The 18,048-nt window shown below is 46.0% G+C and overlaps 1 long non-coding RNA gene across 3 annotated transcripts in view; it reads right to left on the reverse strand.

Moving 5' to 3' along the window:
• Nucleotides 1-18,048, reverse strand: part of LOC130600250 (uncharacterized) — a 217,446-nt gene that overhangs the window by 30,626 nt on the left and 168,772 nt on the right. The window lies entirely within an intron of this gene.

Genomic DNA, 18,048 nt, shown 5'->3' on the forward strand with positions numbered 1-18,048 from the left:
TCCCAAATCTTTCTCCATGTATTTCCCATTAAGCTCCTTTGTAACAGTGATAATCTTTCTCTAACCCTAATGTTGGCCACAGCTTTCTCCCCGGGGAACTGCTCCACATCAGTAAGTGAGCCCTCTCTCCCCCTTTTCCATCTCATTTCCTTCCCCCTTTGAACCATACTTCCTGAAGGAGGGAAGGGAATGGAAGTTACTCCTCCATGCAGGGCTGCCAGAGAATGGTCAATACTGGCTGCATGTCTTTCCCTTGGCACCATGTTCTGCCAATCTGTGGAACATAAGGTGCGAAACACACTTGCAAAAAAATACCCAAGCAGCAGCTCATTTCCTCCTCCCTCCTCGTCCCTCTGCACCTCTGAAACTCCAGCCTGAGCTCTCACCAGTCCCAGCCACAGTCTTCAGAAGCACCAGCTCTGACTGTCCTCTGCCCTTCCAACCCAAATCCAGCCCAGAGCAAGAGCCTGGTGTAATGAGTAACCCAGGGCAGATCCAACAGCACCCAACGCCAGGAAATCTACTTGATTTCTCTGCTTACAAACTTCAGTGTAGTTCATTGTTTCCCCAGTTCTTAAGCTGAGTAACTGGGGCAAATACCAGAGTCAGGCTCAGTTACTTAGAGGAGACAGAACACTCTTCCACAAATAGTTCAAGAACCAGGCAATACCGTTAGATGGTAGAGGTTAGGGCTGCATTGCATGGATGTCTGTATGTGTGTAAATGTAACATTTTCAATAGCCAAGCTTTTTCTTAAATGAAACCAGAGTTTAAAAATACATACACCTTCTTAAATACTTCAGATTCCTGCCCCTTCCTCTAGGGATCATGCATGACTAACATTGAAACTGGGCCATTACAACCAAAAGAAATGACTGATCCCAATGAGCAGACCCTGATCTGAGCATTGGTGAGCTGGTGAGAGATTACAGTGAACTTGGGATGTTTGGATCTGTTCCACCAGTGAAAGGGAGGATGATGGATGCAGAATCTGGGTAGATGAAGGCAGACTTCATCTATATTCAATGCAAATTTATCTGCCTCTAAATCAGGGTAAACCTCATACATGAGCACTTGGGAAAACACAGGCTCACCCGAACACATTCATTCTTGCACGGAGGGAAAAAGAAGTGGTGCTGCGTTTTGTGAGAGGAATGCAGCTATATATAAGGATCCCCAGTGCCTGCGGTTAATGCCAAGGTCAGCTCCAGCTGACACCGGTGCCCGAGGCTATGGGGGAAGGGATGGCTGTACTCTATAGCGAAGCCACAAGATGTCAGGAGACTGCTGTGCTGCTGCTGCTGCTGCTGCTGCTGTACTGGTGCTGGTGCACTGGGGCTTGACAGGCACTGGGGCTTGGGAGCAGCTTGAAAGCTCCTGCCATCGTTTTTCAGGTCACCTAGCTTCTCCCCTGTTCTATCCCATCTCCCTCCTGTGCCACTTTGTTTCTTGATGAAAAGGTGTGGGCAAGAAAATGAAGAATTCTCTCCCTTTTGATGTCTTTTCCCAAGTCCCTGTTTTACAGCTTGCTAAATCCCCTGCTGTATAGCAACATGCAGCTTTCTCTATTATACCTCACTTAATATGGTTAATTGTGTTTGTGTTCTCCACAGGGTTCTTGGCAGTTACAGCATACTACGAGGTCAGTGATTCACCTCCATGTGTTCAGAAACCTCCTCCCAGTCTCCCCACATAAAGCTGGAAACTAGTCATATGTGAGAAAACAGCAGTTTGCAAGAACACTCACGATAAAAGGGTAAACAAGATCTTACACAGAACCATAGCACTGTTCCCCCTTCCAGACTGCAGCAATCAACATCATTCACTTCTCTGCCCCACTGCAGCCATGGGCATTAGCACCCATATTTCAGAGTCACCTCTGCAGCTGAAATAATGCTCCACATTGTTCCTCACTGTCCTGAAGAAGTGAAGAACTGTGCCTGCTGTCATAAAACCCCCTGCTCCACCACTGACCCAGTGGATAGCAGCTCTGAACAGCCAAAGCTATTTCCACATTTGGGGATCCTCAGGACTCTGAGGAGTAGGCTGAACTGAAGCATGTGCTCTCTCACACATAGTCTCCAGCAGCTCAGCACCAATCTATGCCATCGTGCAACCCATCTGGTGGCTATTTATGGAAGCATTTGAGAATTTCAAAGAATTTTAATATACTTTGAATACCCTTGAAGCCAACCTGGTGGTTTCTCTGGGAACCAGCATGCTGCTGCCTGTGGTTCAGGCCTTGCTTAAGGTTAAACAGCTATCAAAGAATGCCACCAAGAGGTGTATGCTGTATACACTGGATATGATCCTTTCCACAGTGGCCATACACCCACCACTGCGCTGGATGCCTTGTGGCACCCATCTCCACTGCTCCGGATTTGAGGATCTGAACCTGACTCCTTTTTGATCACCACATTAATGAAGAATTAATTTTGACAAAACTGGACAAGTGCAGCAGTGATGGGATTGGAACAAGCTTCAGCATGCAACAATCCACCACCACACACCATCCATCTTTCCTGCCCAGAGAGACTCATGACAGATGGAGCCCCAGGTCATGGACTGAATGAACTCAACAAACATTTGCAGGGATGGTCCACCGACTACGGGAATGATCTCTGTGTGTGTGTGTACATATACACATATATGTATATATATATCACGTACACATATATATATCTCAAAGGACAGGAAAGGTGATGGTGTCACCTTTGATGGTGGAAAGTGTGAGAACTGGCATCACGTGAATGCTATGGAATAAAGGGTAGATCCTGTCCTGGTTTTGGCTGGGACTGAGTTAATTTTTTTCCTTGTAGCTGGTGCAGTGCTGTGTTTTGGCTTCAGTCTGAGAACAGTGCAGGTATCACACTGATGTATTAGTTGTTGCTCAGTAGCACTTACCCTGATGGAATCCTGAGACAAGGACACCAGCTACAGAGCTGCCTGCCTGGACTTTTCTCATCCTTTAGACACTAGGAGCCAGAAGCAGTCCCCATATTTCTGCAGAGCCCCTTTGGAGATGCCTATTGATACAGATGCTGGGACCAGCGGTAGCTGTTTGTGTCATGTTGAGAAAGGATGCATTCAACAGCTTTGCCAACATGCTGGAGAGCTGGAATGCGTCCACATCCAGCAATGTATTTGTCTTCCCTTGCTCCACAAACAAGGAGCCCAGAATCAGTTTTGCTGTTTAAGGCTCTTGTTCCTCTTGTGCTCTTCCTCATTCCAGTGAGCTCACTGATAGCAGTGTCTTTGCTCAAGCACAGCCCACTGAGCCCAGGCAGAGACAGGATGGCACTGACTTCCAAAAAGCTCTGAGCAGTCAGGAGCTGGCAAGTCAGGAGCCAGGTCTGCCCAGAAATAACACACTGAAGGGAGTGGGCAAGCTGAAAACAGGCAAGAAGAGGAGAGGGTATTCATACAGGTTATTTTGTCCTGTAATGTATAAATACAGAGTTCTCAAAGGTCACATCTCAGTGAAAACTGCTCGGAGAGAGGGTCAGAAACCCCATGAAATGACATTTCAGAAGGATACATCCAGGTTAGTCCCCAACCTCAGAAAGTGCTTGAAAATCTCGCTAGAAATCCTGCTCCAAGACAAGAAGAACACTGTTTACGGGACTCTCATTGCAAACATCTGGTGGCAAACAGGGCTGCTGCCAAGTTTACCCAATACTCTTTGGATTTCAGTTGCATTAGAAAGCTAAGATCCACTGGGAGAGAAACCAGGGATGCGTCTCTAACTAAAACCTGCGTTCAGTAATATCTTGCTGTCACATACGACACTGAACGTTTGAGTCAGTGAATTTTCACACTGGGTAGAACGATTTAGCACTTCCTTACTTTCTGGGAAGGTTTTTTAGCAAGAGCAGCAGACTGAGGCTGACTGCTGCCACGATGGATCTTTTTCGGAATAGATGTTAAAAGAACCTGTGTTCTGCAAGTCCAACCCTTTCACAGGGAAACAAGGCCAGCAATGTGTGAGGACCGCTGCACCGCGCACTGTGGTTTGGTGCCTCACCTTGGCGCAAAAAAACAAGTCGACAGCAGCACAATTTGTAAACCAATTACTGCTTCTGGAATGGATATTCTCGTGCTGCTAACTGGGCGTCTAACGGAATCAGGTGTTTGACTGCAGCACTGGCCAAACAAGCAATTTCAGTGCTATCCTGAACAGCAAAGAAAATATTCCATTTCTTGCTCTAAATAAGCCACACTGAAGTTTTGATTTAGACCTCAAAGGCTTACATAGAGACCAAAGCAGTATGGTGCTCTCTGATCAGTTTACATTCAAAACAGTAACAATGCCAGACTGAGAAAAAAAAACCAGAAAGACACAGGATTTGCTCTTGCATGGAAAACACAATAAACTGTGGGAGCATTTGCTACTGTGCCTTGTGACCGAACTTCCCCTACCCGTGGATGGTGGATTATCGTCAAAACTATTCGGACACACGCACATGACCTCACAAAAATGCACACTAGCAAAAACAGGCTTTTCTCAAGCCAAAAAGGGAACAAAATTTTTCATAAGAGACCTAAGCCTTGCTCTTGTGCTAGTGATTGGATTAGGTAATGACTAATTAGATGAGGTCATCACTTTCTATGTCATACGTATACAGTATTTATGGAGAATTTGCTCATTCTAATTAACAGAGTAGAAAGAGTTTCTTGACAAACTTCATTTTCCTGAAACTAAGAGCCTTGAATTTGTTCCACTTTTGATCTTTCTTCGGTGGCTATGTTTGCTTTACATTAAAATAACTTCTAACATTCCCATTAAGGATAATCCCTGCAGCAGCCACAGTATGACATTTCTATATTAATCTTTTAAGCATTTTAGAAAAGCAAGGTTTCATGTTTTAATAATCACAGTGTTTTTCTCCGAGGAGTTGTAAAAATTTATGGGGCCTTTCTATCCTATTTGACTTCTACATCTTTAGAGTTTGGTGCTAATGGCCCATTCAGCCTGCTTACTCTTTGACTCCTTTATTTCTTTTTCATCTTCTTACAAAAGAAAAATTGCTTCCGTGCCTTAGGATGCTGCAGATGCTGTTCAAGTGGTAAGTCATTTCAAACCAACTAGCTGAAAAAACACCACAGTTTACCCTCATCTCGGAATCACTTGGGGGTCTCCACTGTAGACATGTGCATACCAACCCTTTTATTCTTAATTAAGGATAAAATATAGCCACCTGTTTAAAGCAGCAAAAGCAGCAAGAACAACACACATACAGGTTATTTTAAACAGGTTGTCAGCTTGTCTTAAAATACTTTTTCTGCTTTATATTTTATCCCTTTCTTGCTTTTTTTTAGCAGAAATAGAAAAGTAACAGGTTAACTACGTTTATTATCATTTTAAGATAGCCATAAAACTGGCTCTCCAGTGCCCCCGGCAGCATTCTTGCCCCATACTACTCACACTTTATCCTATGCAGAGCCAGGAAAGCCATTGCAACTACTAAAAATCCAGCCACACAATCACAGTAACAAACCAAGCAAATTCCTTGCTCTGCCACCGAGACCTCTCCCAGTGCTCACGATTTCACTTCCTGAGAGCCAACAAATCTCATCCCTCTTGGACAAAGTAAATTCCAAAGTGGAGAGAAAACAATATGCCTGCTCTGAGTCAAGACTGCCTCTGTGATTTCTGCTGCTGAAAACCCTGCCGAAGAGGAGATACAGCATCTCAATTAGGCACGTCTCAAAGCATTTGTGGTTACAGAGAACAAAACCAATATTCTCTGTTCAATGCAAGTGGAAGACATTTAGTGGGATCAATTTCTTGTGAGATGCTTCGCTCAAGAAACAGATTGATGTGATTCACACAAGCAGCATTACTGTGAGAAACAGGGTCCTACCCCTAACTGAAGCCACCACAAGTCAAGTCTCACCTGAATGCCCTATAGAGAACCAAGGAGATCAAAAAGTTTTGCAGTATCTTATAAAGCAACAATACGCTGTTTGTTGATACAGTCTACTGTGGCCCTACAAAGAAACTAGGACAGAGAGGATAAAGAACTGAGCAGTCAGCAACACTTTAGAATAATTTTGATAATGAAGGAGACAGGAGTTTCAGGGGCTGGGAACACTGCAGTAAGTATAGAGGAGTGGGAAACTGTAGTTTCTATTGCATATTCAGGACTGTAATCAAAGAGATACGTGCCAAGAAGATCTGCAGCATCCAGAAATTGTCAGAGTTGTCTTGCCACAGCTTCTTCAGTGATCTTATCCTAAGACAAGTGTTTCATAACAGATTGAATGATACCTAGAATGAATGTTTAAGGATAGACAAGGAAGTAGAAACCTTTTTTTTTGCACCATAAGACTTCATGCCCTACTTAAAAATAGAGGGCATGGTGGCAATTCGGGCACCACCGCCAGAGTCAGCACTGTCTCAATGCCCCCAGCAGCCAGCATGGAGATGGGGCTTCCCTCACTATAGCCTCTGTGATTTACTGCATGCATATAAAGCCCGAGAGCCTCCTGTATGATTTATAGAGGCGTGGGTTGTTCATCTGAGCAGAGGAGTGGGATGCAGAAATGCTTGTGCTCTAACCAGTTTCTGACATGGGCTCCTGCGGCCCAAGGCACATCATGTTGTTTCTCAGCCTCTGGGCAAGTTCTTAATTCTTACAGCAAATCCTGAGCCTTTTTTGATGTGCTGTTAAAGGTTCCAGAAGAATGGCAAGAGCTTGCAGAAGTGCCTTGCTGTTCCACTTCAGTCCCCCTCCATCTGTGTATCCAGGTCTCCTTTCATTCAACCCCTAACAGCAAGTACTACTGAACTGTCTGATATGCAAGACAGGGCAATGATTTCCTTCAGGAGCCATCCTTTGTCTCTTGCCTCTAGGAGAGCAAATGCAGCCTATCTGCTGTGCTGGATGAAAGGGCAGGACTGTCATTTGTCTGTTTCACAATCACATACTTCTGGGCCCTCAGCACTCCAGAATTTTCCTTTGGGCTTCCTGAGCACTTGGAAGAAAGATTTGCCCCTTTGTTCTTCTGTTTGTACAATTATGAGTGTAAAAATTCATTGTTCTGTGGTGTCTTTGGCATTCCCAGTAATGGTATCCAGAGTTCCCTGTCCCTGCACCATCCTGTCACTCATCACCAGTTAGAGCAGGCTAAAAGCTGCCTTAAATGACACGTAAATGGCCCAGGGGCAATAGCAGAGCACTAGGAATTACGTATTTATCTGGGTTTCTAGTATGTCCCTTTTTACATGCATTGTCCTTAAGATAAGTGTGAGTCAGAGATTTTGTGCCTCCAGAGAAACAGAAGGAAGAAAACAATGCAAGTGCTAAAGAGGAAGGAGAAGCAGAGGGTCTGTATTCCCATGCACAGCCCCTAAACTGGTACTGCCTCCAGAAATCTGCAAGAAGGCAGCACTCAGCCCTCAGTGCTGATACAGAGAACAATGGAACTAAATCACCCCAAACATTCATAACCAATCTTGTATCTGCTCCTGAATGCCCCCCCTCCAATCTCTTGTTCTTTGTCCTCTGAACTATAGTCACCTTGCATTACGCGGTATGAAATGACTAGTCAGGCTTCCCATTGTCATTGGTGTTAATCACAGGAGATGAATATGAACTGAACAATGGTGTTTATAACCTTGGTTAACAATACCGGGCACTGGGCTGGAGTCTCCTCACCCTTTCACCCGCACCAATCCAGTGGCTCCAGTGTAGCTATTTCAGGTTTGCAGCAGCACTGGGGAAGTCAGATTCCAACAAAAAGGCACTTTTAGGATGGAAAAATCCAACAACACTTTTGAAAAATAAAAAGAATGAAAGCACCAGAAGCCGGTGAATTTCTCTGCTTTGCAGCTCAGGTGCACATAAAAGCCACTTTCCATGAAACCAGCATAGTGTATGCGAGAGTAAGGGAGTCTGACCTCTGAAGCAGATCTCCTGCCAGCATAAAGCAAAGCATGGTTCACAGCCATATATTTTAACTAGCATTTGAGAAATCACAGTAAATACAGTCCATGTTAGTACCAAATGAAAACAATGTCTCTCTGGTGGCAGAGAAACTTTTATCTTGGGTCACCAGTGTCCTGCTGGCATTGGGATGTATTTATTTTTTAGCATTCAGTGACCTTTGATACCAGTAACTACAGAGGGCTGCCAAACTGCCCATGGGTTCTTCCATGCCAGTCTTTATCTGCTTTGTACACTGGGCAGTTTGAAAATGAACTCTGCTTGTTTGTGAAGAGGTAGATAGGATCGGTAACAAACCCAACAGGGACTGTGCCCCGAGTGTGTCAGTGTGTGAGCATGTTACGGATGTGCCTGTGTGCGTGACACTGATTCTGAGGCTGCTGATACTCAGTTAATACACACCCGTGTATGTGTGCATGTAATCAAGGGAACTGTAGTTTCTTTCTCTTATACAATATAAAAGTGGGATTTGCATGGCCATTGGCTTCAAAGGGCAGTCTTCAGCTGGGCTACAACATAGTAATAGTCTGGTGCCCACTTTGTATGGAAATGAGGCTTTTTGTTATACTTGTGATTATGTTCTCTACCACATTCATTAAAACCGCTGCTGTGACCTGACCAAACCTGGAGTGCTGCCTGGGTTGTACTTTACCCTGGGCAGTGCCAACTTTGGGGAGTTTGCATAGCCCAGATGCTCTACGACAGTTCAGTTAGTTCAGCCAAGTTCCCATCTGGAGAGGCACACGTGGCCTGAGGTAGCTGTCCTAGCAATGACAGCACGTGGCTCCTGTTCCCCTAGATGTAACTCACTGAGAAAATGTCAAGTTAGGGAAGGAGGAAATGGTGGCTTTTAGCTAGACCTCCACCAACTATATCAACCTAAATTACCTGTGCCTTCTGCTTAAGTGCCACTGCTTGAGAAGCAACTTCATTATGTGTGGTTAACACGTAAGCTTAAAAGCATTCAGCTAAAACCAATCCTTCTGCTGTCCCCTGGTCACCAACTGGCAACAAAGCTCCACATTGACACCAATCTGGCAACCTGTAGAGTTTGCCCTCTGTTACATTTTGCTTCTATAAGCAAAGCTATTATTGGAACTGCTTACTTGACCATATTGTATGCTTTACCTCCATCTGACAATAATTCATTCTTCCAGCTTGCAACATTAATTACTTATGCATACTATACACACTGCCACTCAAAGTACATGCACATAAACAAAAAGATTTTATGCACAGTTGAGTTTCATGCTTTTTTTCCTGTTATTTGTATCTAATGTGAGGACAAGAAGAGATTTTTAGGTTACCTGTAACCTGTAAACCAACACCAGAAACACTCAGAAATGTAGCATATTAACAAACACTGGCTGGCTCTGTAGGTTATTATAGATAATACAAAGTATAGCTCAGTATGTCTGCACTACCCAGTAAGAAGCAGAATCAAAACTTCACTTAAACACGGATGTATGGTTGGATGTGTGTGTACATACACACACATTATATACTTACATGTAACCCCCCAAAAATAAAAACAGGACAAAAAAAAGCTGGCCAAAATACACATATGCTTTTGGTGATTAACACTATCCTATCTATCTGTAACACTATAGACATAAGACTGGAAGAGATCCTAGCACTCGGGAATTCCCAGCCTCTACCAGCAACATATCTCACAGCCATGGATCAGCACTTGTCTGTAAAGCAGTTGTGGCTTTCAGCTCTGTTGTTGCTGGGAACCTAGTGTCTTCTATGATCACATTGGGCATCCTGATAGACTAATACCTGTCCTAATACCTGTGATGAGATCCCACACAACAACAGACATGACAGTCCAGCAGCACCTTGTGTCATGCCAGCAGGGCTTTCCTACTGCTGCTGGAAGAACCTTGTCTAGGATTGTATTTGTCATTTCTATGTACTGATGGTTCACAGTCATCCACAAACAAACCAATGCATGCATTTTTTTCTATTTTTTTTACTGTAGTCAGTTTTTTCCTTCAAGAGAATCTAATTTTATTCATCCTGCATAGAGCTCTGTATAGATAATAGAGACACATCCACAGAACAGTTCCTCTTAACCTAAATCAAGAATGTAGAAGAGGCAGGACAGACCTCCAAGGAGCCCTGATGATCAGCTTGAGGAAGCAGCCTGATTTCTGATGGTTAATGGTGAAGTGCATTCCAAATGTATGTTTGGTTTTGCAGGGAATTGCATCCCATTGCCATTGCTCATTGCTTTCACCGTGTTCCAGCTCACCAGCCGTGATGCTCTGACCCTGTTAATAACAGTGCCTCTTGACTGTTTCATCAGAACATTTCTTTAGCATACTCCAGCTTAAATGACAATAGATCATTATAGTGAACATTAAACAAGTTTAGTCTTGAATCACCGGTAATCTGTCTATCCCAATAGTAATCTATTGGCACCTCTCCTTCAGACACTTCCTTATGCCTTTTACTGCTCTTTTACTAATCCCCATCTTTTCCATCTTAATTAATAACTTCCCATGTGGCATCACATCAAATGCTTGACTAAAATCCATACAGATTAGATCTACCACATTCCCCTTGCTTAGAAAATCAGTTATCTACGCAAAGAAATAGTTCAGGAAACTCAGCAAAATCAGCACTGCGGTTGTATCCTGTTTATCTTCTCTTTTGTGGCTTCTTTTTTTTTCTGGTCCATTATATTTTCTTTCACCACTCTTCTGAAAGCCTCAAATGGTCTTAAAATTAGATAATTTTCAAATATTTTTTAAAATAAAGTATTTAATCAACTATTTTTAAATCATGCAAGAACAACTTTTGGGTCAAATATGTAATTCATATCCTTGCTATCAATCTGGTACTTGTTCCTTTGGAATTCTGGGACGGAAATGATCTGGTTTCTCTAGCTTGAAAATTATGAGCTCTTTTAGATTTGCTTTCACCTTTATTGTGATCATTTTGATTTTCATCCCCTCATTCCAACTAATTATGCTGGGTTTGCTCCATTCTTCCTCTTAAAAGCCTTGGAAAAACCTTCATTTGGATTCTTTTTCATTTAGGTTCTTGTCTCATTCCCTGTTTATTTACGTAGCTGAAGAAATGCTTCCTTTTTGTTTTAATTTTCTTCTGACATCTATTTCAGAGTTATTTTCAGCAATTCTCACTTTATTCTTAACACACAGGTAGTGGGTTTGTTCATCAGTTGCTTTCCTTATTTTCTGCTGCTCTCCCATCGTCCAGTGAAATGATGCCATTGCACAGACTATATTAACTAACAGGGTAGACATGGTTAAATACAGATGTTTTGTAGATAGGTACAGAGTGAACATATTTGCAATGAAATTCACAGGCCAACAGAAATCAAAGATCCTGTTATAATGGAAGCAATGTTTTTATCTGATTAGAGTCGAAAACCCCTTGCATCAGCCCTGCCTATGCCAGAATGCCGAGCAAAATGCTTTGGCTTGCAGCAATAAAAATATTGTATGCTTCTTCTCTTCCAAAGGAATTAAAACTTTCAACTACTAAGAATAAACCAGAAGCAGAATTGTACAAAATAGTGCCTAATTTTTCAAACTGTTGCCTTCTGTTTATTTATTTTTAATTGGGTTTCTAATGCCTGATTTTGAGCAGGAGCCTTACACTGCAAACCAGAGCAGAGGTGAGCCAATCTGTGGCCAGCCACAGCATAAAACTAGCTCTGAACTGGAAACCTTTGTGCCTATTTTTGATGCTAAGGATTCTGATTACACTTACAGTTTCTGATTTCCCTTGATCACATCTTAGTTCCTTAAAGATTACATTTTCCTCTTCAGCTATGGAAAAATCGTATGTGGAATTTGTGCACTATCAAGTTTTGAATTAGTACAAATAGGAGAGATATGAGAAATTCCGATATCATTATACAAAGGTAAAAGGGAATGTTCTTCGTGTCCACCCACCAACTGCAGTCAAAGGACCATACACAGCAGTGGGGGAACCAACTAATCCAGCTAATTATAAAGAAGCTTTACTGCAGAGGGTATATTCATACAGAGAACATTTGCAGCTAAGAGAGAAAAGATTTTCAAAACCCATCTTAGCATAAAATTGGAGTGTCCTCCATGGACACTTCGAATCAGTTGGAAAAAGACCTTCCAGATGACACATATGTCTGACTGTAGAAAGATAGTTCTATTGAGGGACAATAAAGTAACTTCTTAATTTCACAAGCCATCACCAACTGTTTGTAACCCTTCAATCACCGTTTTCCTGGGTTGATGTGATGACTCAGAGGATGCCTGTCTCAGATCCAGCCTGATGTTCTGGTCCTCTGCATTTCTAGTAGCACTGTCAGGATTGCCTCATTGGAGAGCGATGACTGCAAACCTCTGCTAAGAAAGTATTTTTAGGGCTAAATCCTTATTTATTCTTGAGGAGCAGGCTGGTGAGCCCTCGCTTTCGCTTCTCTTTCTGACATACACCCTACACTGGCACTCTCTGCCCTTTATGTTTTGCTTAGTTCCTTGAATTATAACTTTTAGGTTTTCACTTCAACTTTTCCGCTCAGCTTTACCCATCAGTTTCCTACTGTAAACAACTGTTTTGCCTGCTAGATGGCACTGGACATCCACTAGCGCTGGGACTGAAGGCAGATGGCACTGAAGAGCTGTAAGGGCACACGGCCACCCTTTGGTCGTTATTCTATTTACTTTCTGCAATGGCATTTTCTTTGCTCAGATTACTTCATTCCTCATCCACAGCACTGCCCTGCCACTATAACAATTCTGCCCGTGTCCTCTTCCTGTTTTATGATGAGCATAAACGTGCTAGTAGCACTGCTATGGAGGATTGGAGCTGTTTCTGAACCCATCAGTTGGTTGAAAACAATTAAAACCAAACAGAAGCCCTGAAATTCCTCTGGGTTTCAGCCATTGACTTGATTTGAGTCCAAGTATTTTGCAAGCAATCTGATTTGGGGGGATAAAATTAATTAAACTTTTCTGCCTAAAAGCAGCATTACAGAGCTATTTGTGAATAGATACTAAGGGCTAATATAAGGCTGGTGTGAAATCTGCTTGTTCTTGCATTCTGGTCTGAATTCTTTGTATATCGTTAGGGCAAATATCCTTGGATGTGCCGTGTACAATATATTCATCAACACACCAAAGAGGAAGCTGATGCTTTCATCTGTGCCTGCAGAGCACCCAGCATAACCCACTGTTGCTGTCCTGACTGTGAGCTTCTCTAACTAAATGTTAAAAACCCCACAGTCAAAACAAACTAGAAAACAAAGTTAATCACAGATATCTGCCCAGACACACAAGAGCCTCTTTCTTCAAAGTATCCACTAACCCTCATGAAGATACCCCTTGTGACACAGCATCTGTAACCAGAGTGCCATCATCACCATTGTAGTCCAGTCTGTCACTTGAGAATGCTGTTCTCTGCACCTACATAATGAGTTTGCTTTTCATGTACACAGGCAGATGTCTCAGCCAGTGCCAGATGTGCCCACAGTGGGTGTGATTTCTTGGAACCTGAGGGTGTACCCTCTGTTTGGATGGCAAGTTCTGTGGCTGTGGTTGCTTGGAGACATTACTGGTATCAAGGTATCTGCCTTGCATGCCTGTAGATGTTTTCCAGGTAGGTGTGGTCATACTTCTACCTGGCTCATCAGATTCCCCACAGATGTCCATGGATCTAGTGACAGAGCCAGGTCTGCCTTTCTCATTAATTCTTTTTCAACCTTATAATTATCATGTATATATGAAGCTGAATGCAGTGCTGCATCCTACCATATCATTTCTAGGTGCCAGACACCTAATTTCTATCTTTTTTGGTCTCCTCTCCACTAAGAATGTGTCTCTCTCTCCATTTCCTAAGGGATGCTCAAAACTGATCATGCCCAAACCTAGAGAAGATTCAAATAGAAGCAGAGCTTTTCACAGATTAAATCTTGTGTGGCATTTTATGATGTCTCTCCCCTTCCTCCCAACCTTTTTCATTTCCCTCACTCGGAAAAGTTATCACGTGCTGAAATGCTTGTGCCTTGAGCCATTCCTGTGCAACGCCTGGCACCTCTGCTCAACTGTCTGCAGAACGTGGGTTTGAAGTAAGATGCTGGTCTGTGAAGCGGCAGGGGCACGCAGACTGTTCTGCTGACTCCTGCTGGGGTGGTGAGCTTCAGCGGAAGGAAGGAAGATTGAGGGCAGATGGTGGCATTGTTGAGGTCTTGAGATGCCACACAGAGATTCACAAAAGTGACTATTTCTAAACCCAAATGTCTAAACCTGCTTGAAATAACTCTATGATGCATTTTCTCCCTGTTTAGATAACATGGCACAAGGACTTCTGTGTATTTGCCTACCAATTCCTCTGGCACAGCGTGAAGCAAATGGCTACCTACACCTCCCTGGCTATTTGCAAGGCCACTTAGCTTTAAAATACAGCCAAGAGCTGCACCACCAATTTTAAATTAACTTTCCTGGTGGGGGGAAGAGTCTTGAATTGATCCTTATCTACTTCACTGGGTCTTGTGCTGACAGTCCGGTTTGCTGTTCTCACCACTGTTAAAGTGTTCTGCTCTTTATTGGGTGTACTGTGAACAAACCCACCAGTCCAGAACTTTCTGATACGGCTGTTGTGATTTGCCTTATCTTTATTTGCTCCTCAAGCCACTTTGGTAGGGCTAAAAAAAACCATGTCATGCAAAAAAACTTTGAACTCTGGATGAGCAACTAGAAAATACCATTATTATCAAGGAAGGAGAGCTTAGGCTGCAGCTGGGGTCCAGCTGAAGCGCAGGGAAACTGCAGGGATCTGCACAGGAAGTGGCTGAGAGTCGCTGGCGTGGAGGCTATTAGGGAATTCTTAGAGATGTGTTAAATGGTAGGCTCAGCTTCACTAATGAATCACCTTGCTCAGGCTACACAGAGTTTTGGTTATAGGTGGCTTTGAGGGCACAGAAGAAAAGAAAACGTCATCTCGCACATGCAGCTAATACAGTGATTCCTACACGGGATAGAGGAAGACCTGAGCATGACAACAATAAAAATGTTTATATGCATCACTCCTGTTACTACAAATTAATTAGCTGTTGAGGGAGAAAGTGCTACAAAGGTATAATTCCGATTTCTGCACAGTTGTACTTTGTGGCAATGGTCAGGAAAATTGAGATGGTATCAGTTCACATTTTACAAAATAATAGTGTGAGCTTGTGGGCTGTGCACATCCAAATAGCCCCTGCTTGCTCAGTGTGATTACTGATGTGCTTAGAGTTAAGCACGCATAAAAGTCTTTGCAGGACCAGGGATGCAAAACAGAAATAACTTTTCCCCTCGATATCTTTCCAATAGGTAAGCAACTAAAAAAGGAATAAAAGAAAAAAGCACGAACTAAAACTTTAGATTTCTACAGATTCTGTGGGTGCAAAGGCCATGTCTTCATCTGTGCCTTGGGTGGTGCAAAACACACTGTCAGTTCTTAACAAACAGACACGAGCGATAAAAAGCTAATATGCAAATTGACCTATACACGAGGATGTTTTCCTAATTTGTGTGTAAACCTCATTTCGGATTCCAATACATGTCTAATCTGTATCATTTCTCTTAACTCACACTTGAGACATCAGTGACGGGAGAAATAACCTTAACAAATGCCTTTTTCAGTGGTCGGAACCCGGCGGGAGCAGCAGCACTCGGGTGGCCGGAGGTAGGGCTGGGGTCGGGGTGCGGGTGGTGGGGAGGGATGGGGGAAGCCCTGGTCCCTCGGTGGGAACGACCCAGCTCCGCGTCCCTCTCCCAGCCCCGCCGCGGCAACATTTATTGCAAAAGCAGGAAATTGCTTATTACTAAACTAGCTGGCCAGGGAGCGGGAGCCGATGCTGTTCCACCCTGGCAGAGCACTTGCTTAGCTGCTGCTTCCCCTTGTTCCGCTCTTTCTCCTTCTTCTTCTTCCCCCTCTTTCTCTCCTCTCTGCCTCTCTCTCCTCTTCTTTTTTTCATTTTGGCTTCTATTCAAATGTGGGTCAGGGGTGAGCGGCTCCCAACGTCACAAGCTTGCAAGATGGCGCTGGGAGGAAGGCTGTGAGATGAGGAACAGGCTGGTATAAACCGAGAGGACAGGAGAGGGAGAGGAGGAGGAGGAGGAGAGGGGAAGGGGAAGAAAAGCTGCTGCTCCAGATGCAATAAGAAGGTAACGCGGAGCGGGGCGCGGGTCCCGCTCGGCCGGCCGGGCGCTGCCGGGCTCCGCCGTGCAGCCCAGCCCCGCTCCCCGCTCTTTATTCGCAGCCCCGGTCATTTGCCCATCTGCCCGGGGCCGCTCGGGAGAGTCGCCGGGGTGGCGGCGGTGTCCCCTTGTTCCCTGCCCTGCAGCAGCCGTGCCCGGCACCAGCGGTAGCTCCACTGAAAAGAACAGGGGGGTCATTTTCTTGTCCCCCTTTACCCCACTCCCCGTGCCCCAGGCCCCCTCCCCTCGCTCTGCCGGCGCGCTGCCCACTTGCTTTCGGGGCTGGGGCGTGCATACGGTGAGCCGGCCACCGTGCCTGCCTGGGGATCGCTAATGCTGGTTATTTGGTTGAAGCGGCTGAAAACTTTCCCCCTCCTCCCGTGCCATTTGTGTGTATGTGTGTGTGTGTGTGTGTGTGTGTGTGTGTGTGTGTGTGTGTGTGCGCGGTGCCCCTTCCCCGGCGGCGCTGGGGTCGGGCGGGGGCCGCAGCTGCTGCCCGCGGGGCCGGCGGGCGCGGAGGGGACCGGCGGGGCGGGCAGGCAGCCCCGGAGCGGCAGCAGCCTTCTCCCCATCCCCTCTCGCCCCTGCGAGTGAGCCGTATTTTGTTTTAATTGATTTTACCCCCCGAAAGGAGGGAGCGGAGCCTCGGGGTGCCGGGGGGCGTGTTTGTGCTGGGGATCCGGCCGCATTGTGGCGGAGAGGGCAGGGAAGGGGCTCCCGGGACTCGCATCGCCTCCATCCCCCCCGCAGTCCATCCGCGGGGCCGCTAGGAGACGAGCCAGGCCCGGCATCCCCCAACACCAGCGCCGGCCCCACCAAGCACCCCCTGCCCCACCGGGACCACGGTGAACTTTTGCCCCGGCTCCCCGCTTCCCCGCCGCCCCCCGTGGTCGTTCGCGATCGCGGAGGGAAGGACCCGCCGGCTCCGCTCGCTCTGCCCTTCGCTGCGGGTCTCTGGCTTTTGTTACGGCACCGCTCGGACGCAATGGACGGAGCCGGGATCGCGCACCCTCCCGCGGCCGCGGTCTCCCGGGACCCTGCCCGCCGGCTTTGTGCCCGGGGGCAAGGCGCGCTCCCCGGCCCCGCCAGCCGGGAGCAGAGCTGTGCCCCCCGCTTTAAAATAAAACCAGTTCAATTGTCCGTCCAGGCCGGCACTATGCTGCCGAGGCGCGGTACGCTGTAATTCCGGGAGCCGGGAGGCTGATAGCCGCCCGCGGCTGCCCGGTCCCGGGGGAACGGCGCCGCGGAGCCGGGCCGCGCTCCACATCCCCAGGCGCGCCGGTGCCGGTGCCAGCTCGGCGGCGGGGGAGCCGCGCTTTTTGTTTTGTTTGTTTTTTTTTTCTGGTTGCATTTAAAAGCAAAGGAAAGCCTGCGGGGAGGGGGTGGGGTGGGGTGGGGGGGTGGAGGCTGTGTGCGCGGTACGCGGGGGAACCCGCGGTGCCCGCAGCACCCAGCCTGCTCCCCGCCTGCTCCCGGCCCCTTTTGTATAGGACGGAGAAGTCAATTATTGACTCCGCTTGGCCCGGTCCCAGGTGGCGGCTCTCGGGGCACCCCCCGCGCCCCTGTTATCGCGGGTGCCAGCCGCGCTGTACCCGGGGAGCGCGTACGGATACGCGCGGGGAATCGGTGATTGGGAACTTTCTGCTGCCTTTGGAAACTCGGGCAGCCCCGGCGCTTGTTGAGGCGCGGAACTTCGCGTTCAGCATCCGCGAGTGGGGCGGGCGCAACCTTTACATCGAATTGCTGCATTATATATGAGCCCGAGCAGAGGGTTCCGCAAGTCACCCTGGATGTCACTGAGCCGTTAGAATGAATCTGAGAGAGCAGCCAGAAACAAGTTAAGAAGAGCATCAACACTGCATTCTGCTAATAAAATGTCCTTTGGCCAAAACTGGTTTAAATTT

Source organism: Pezoporus wallicus, unplaced genomic scaffold (assembly GCF_028554395.1).
Source record: "Pezoporus wallicus isolate ANWC-B61680 ecotype Strahan unplaced genomic scaffold, APGP_CSIRO_Pwel_v1 contig_6401, whole genome shotgun sequence".
NCBI classification, from domain to species: Eukaryota; Metazoa; Chordata; class Aves; order Psittaciformes; family Psittacidae; genus Pezoporus; species Pezoporus wallicus.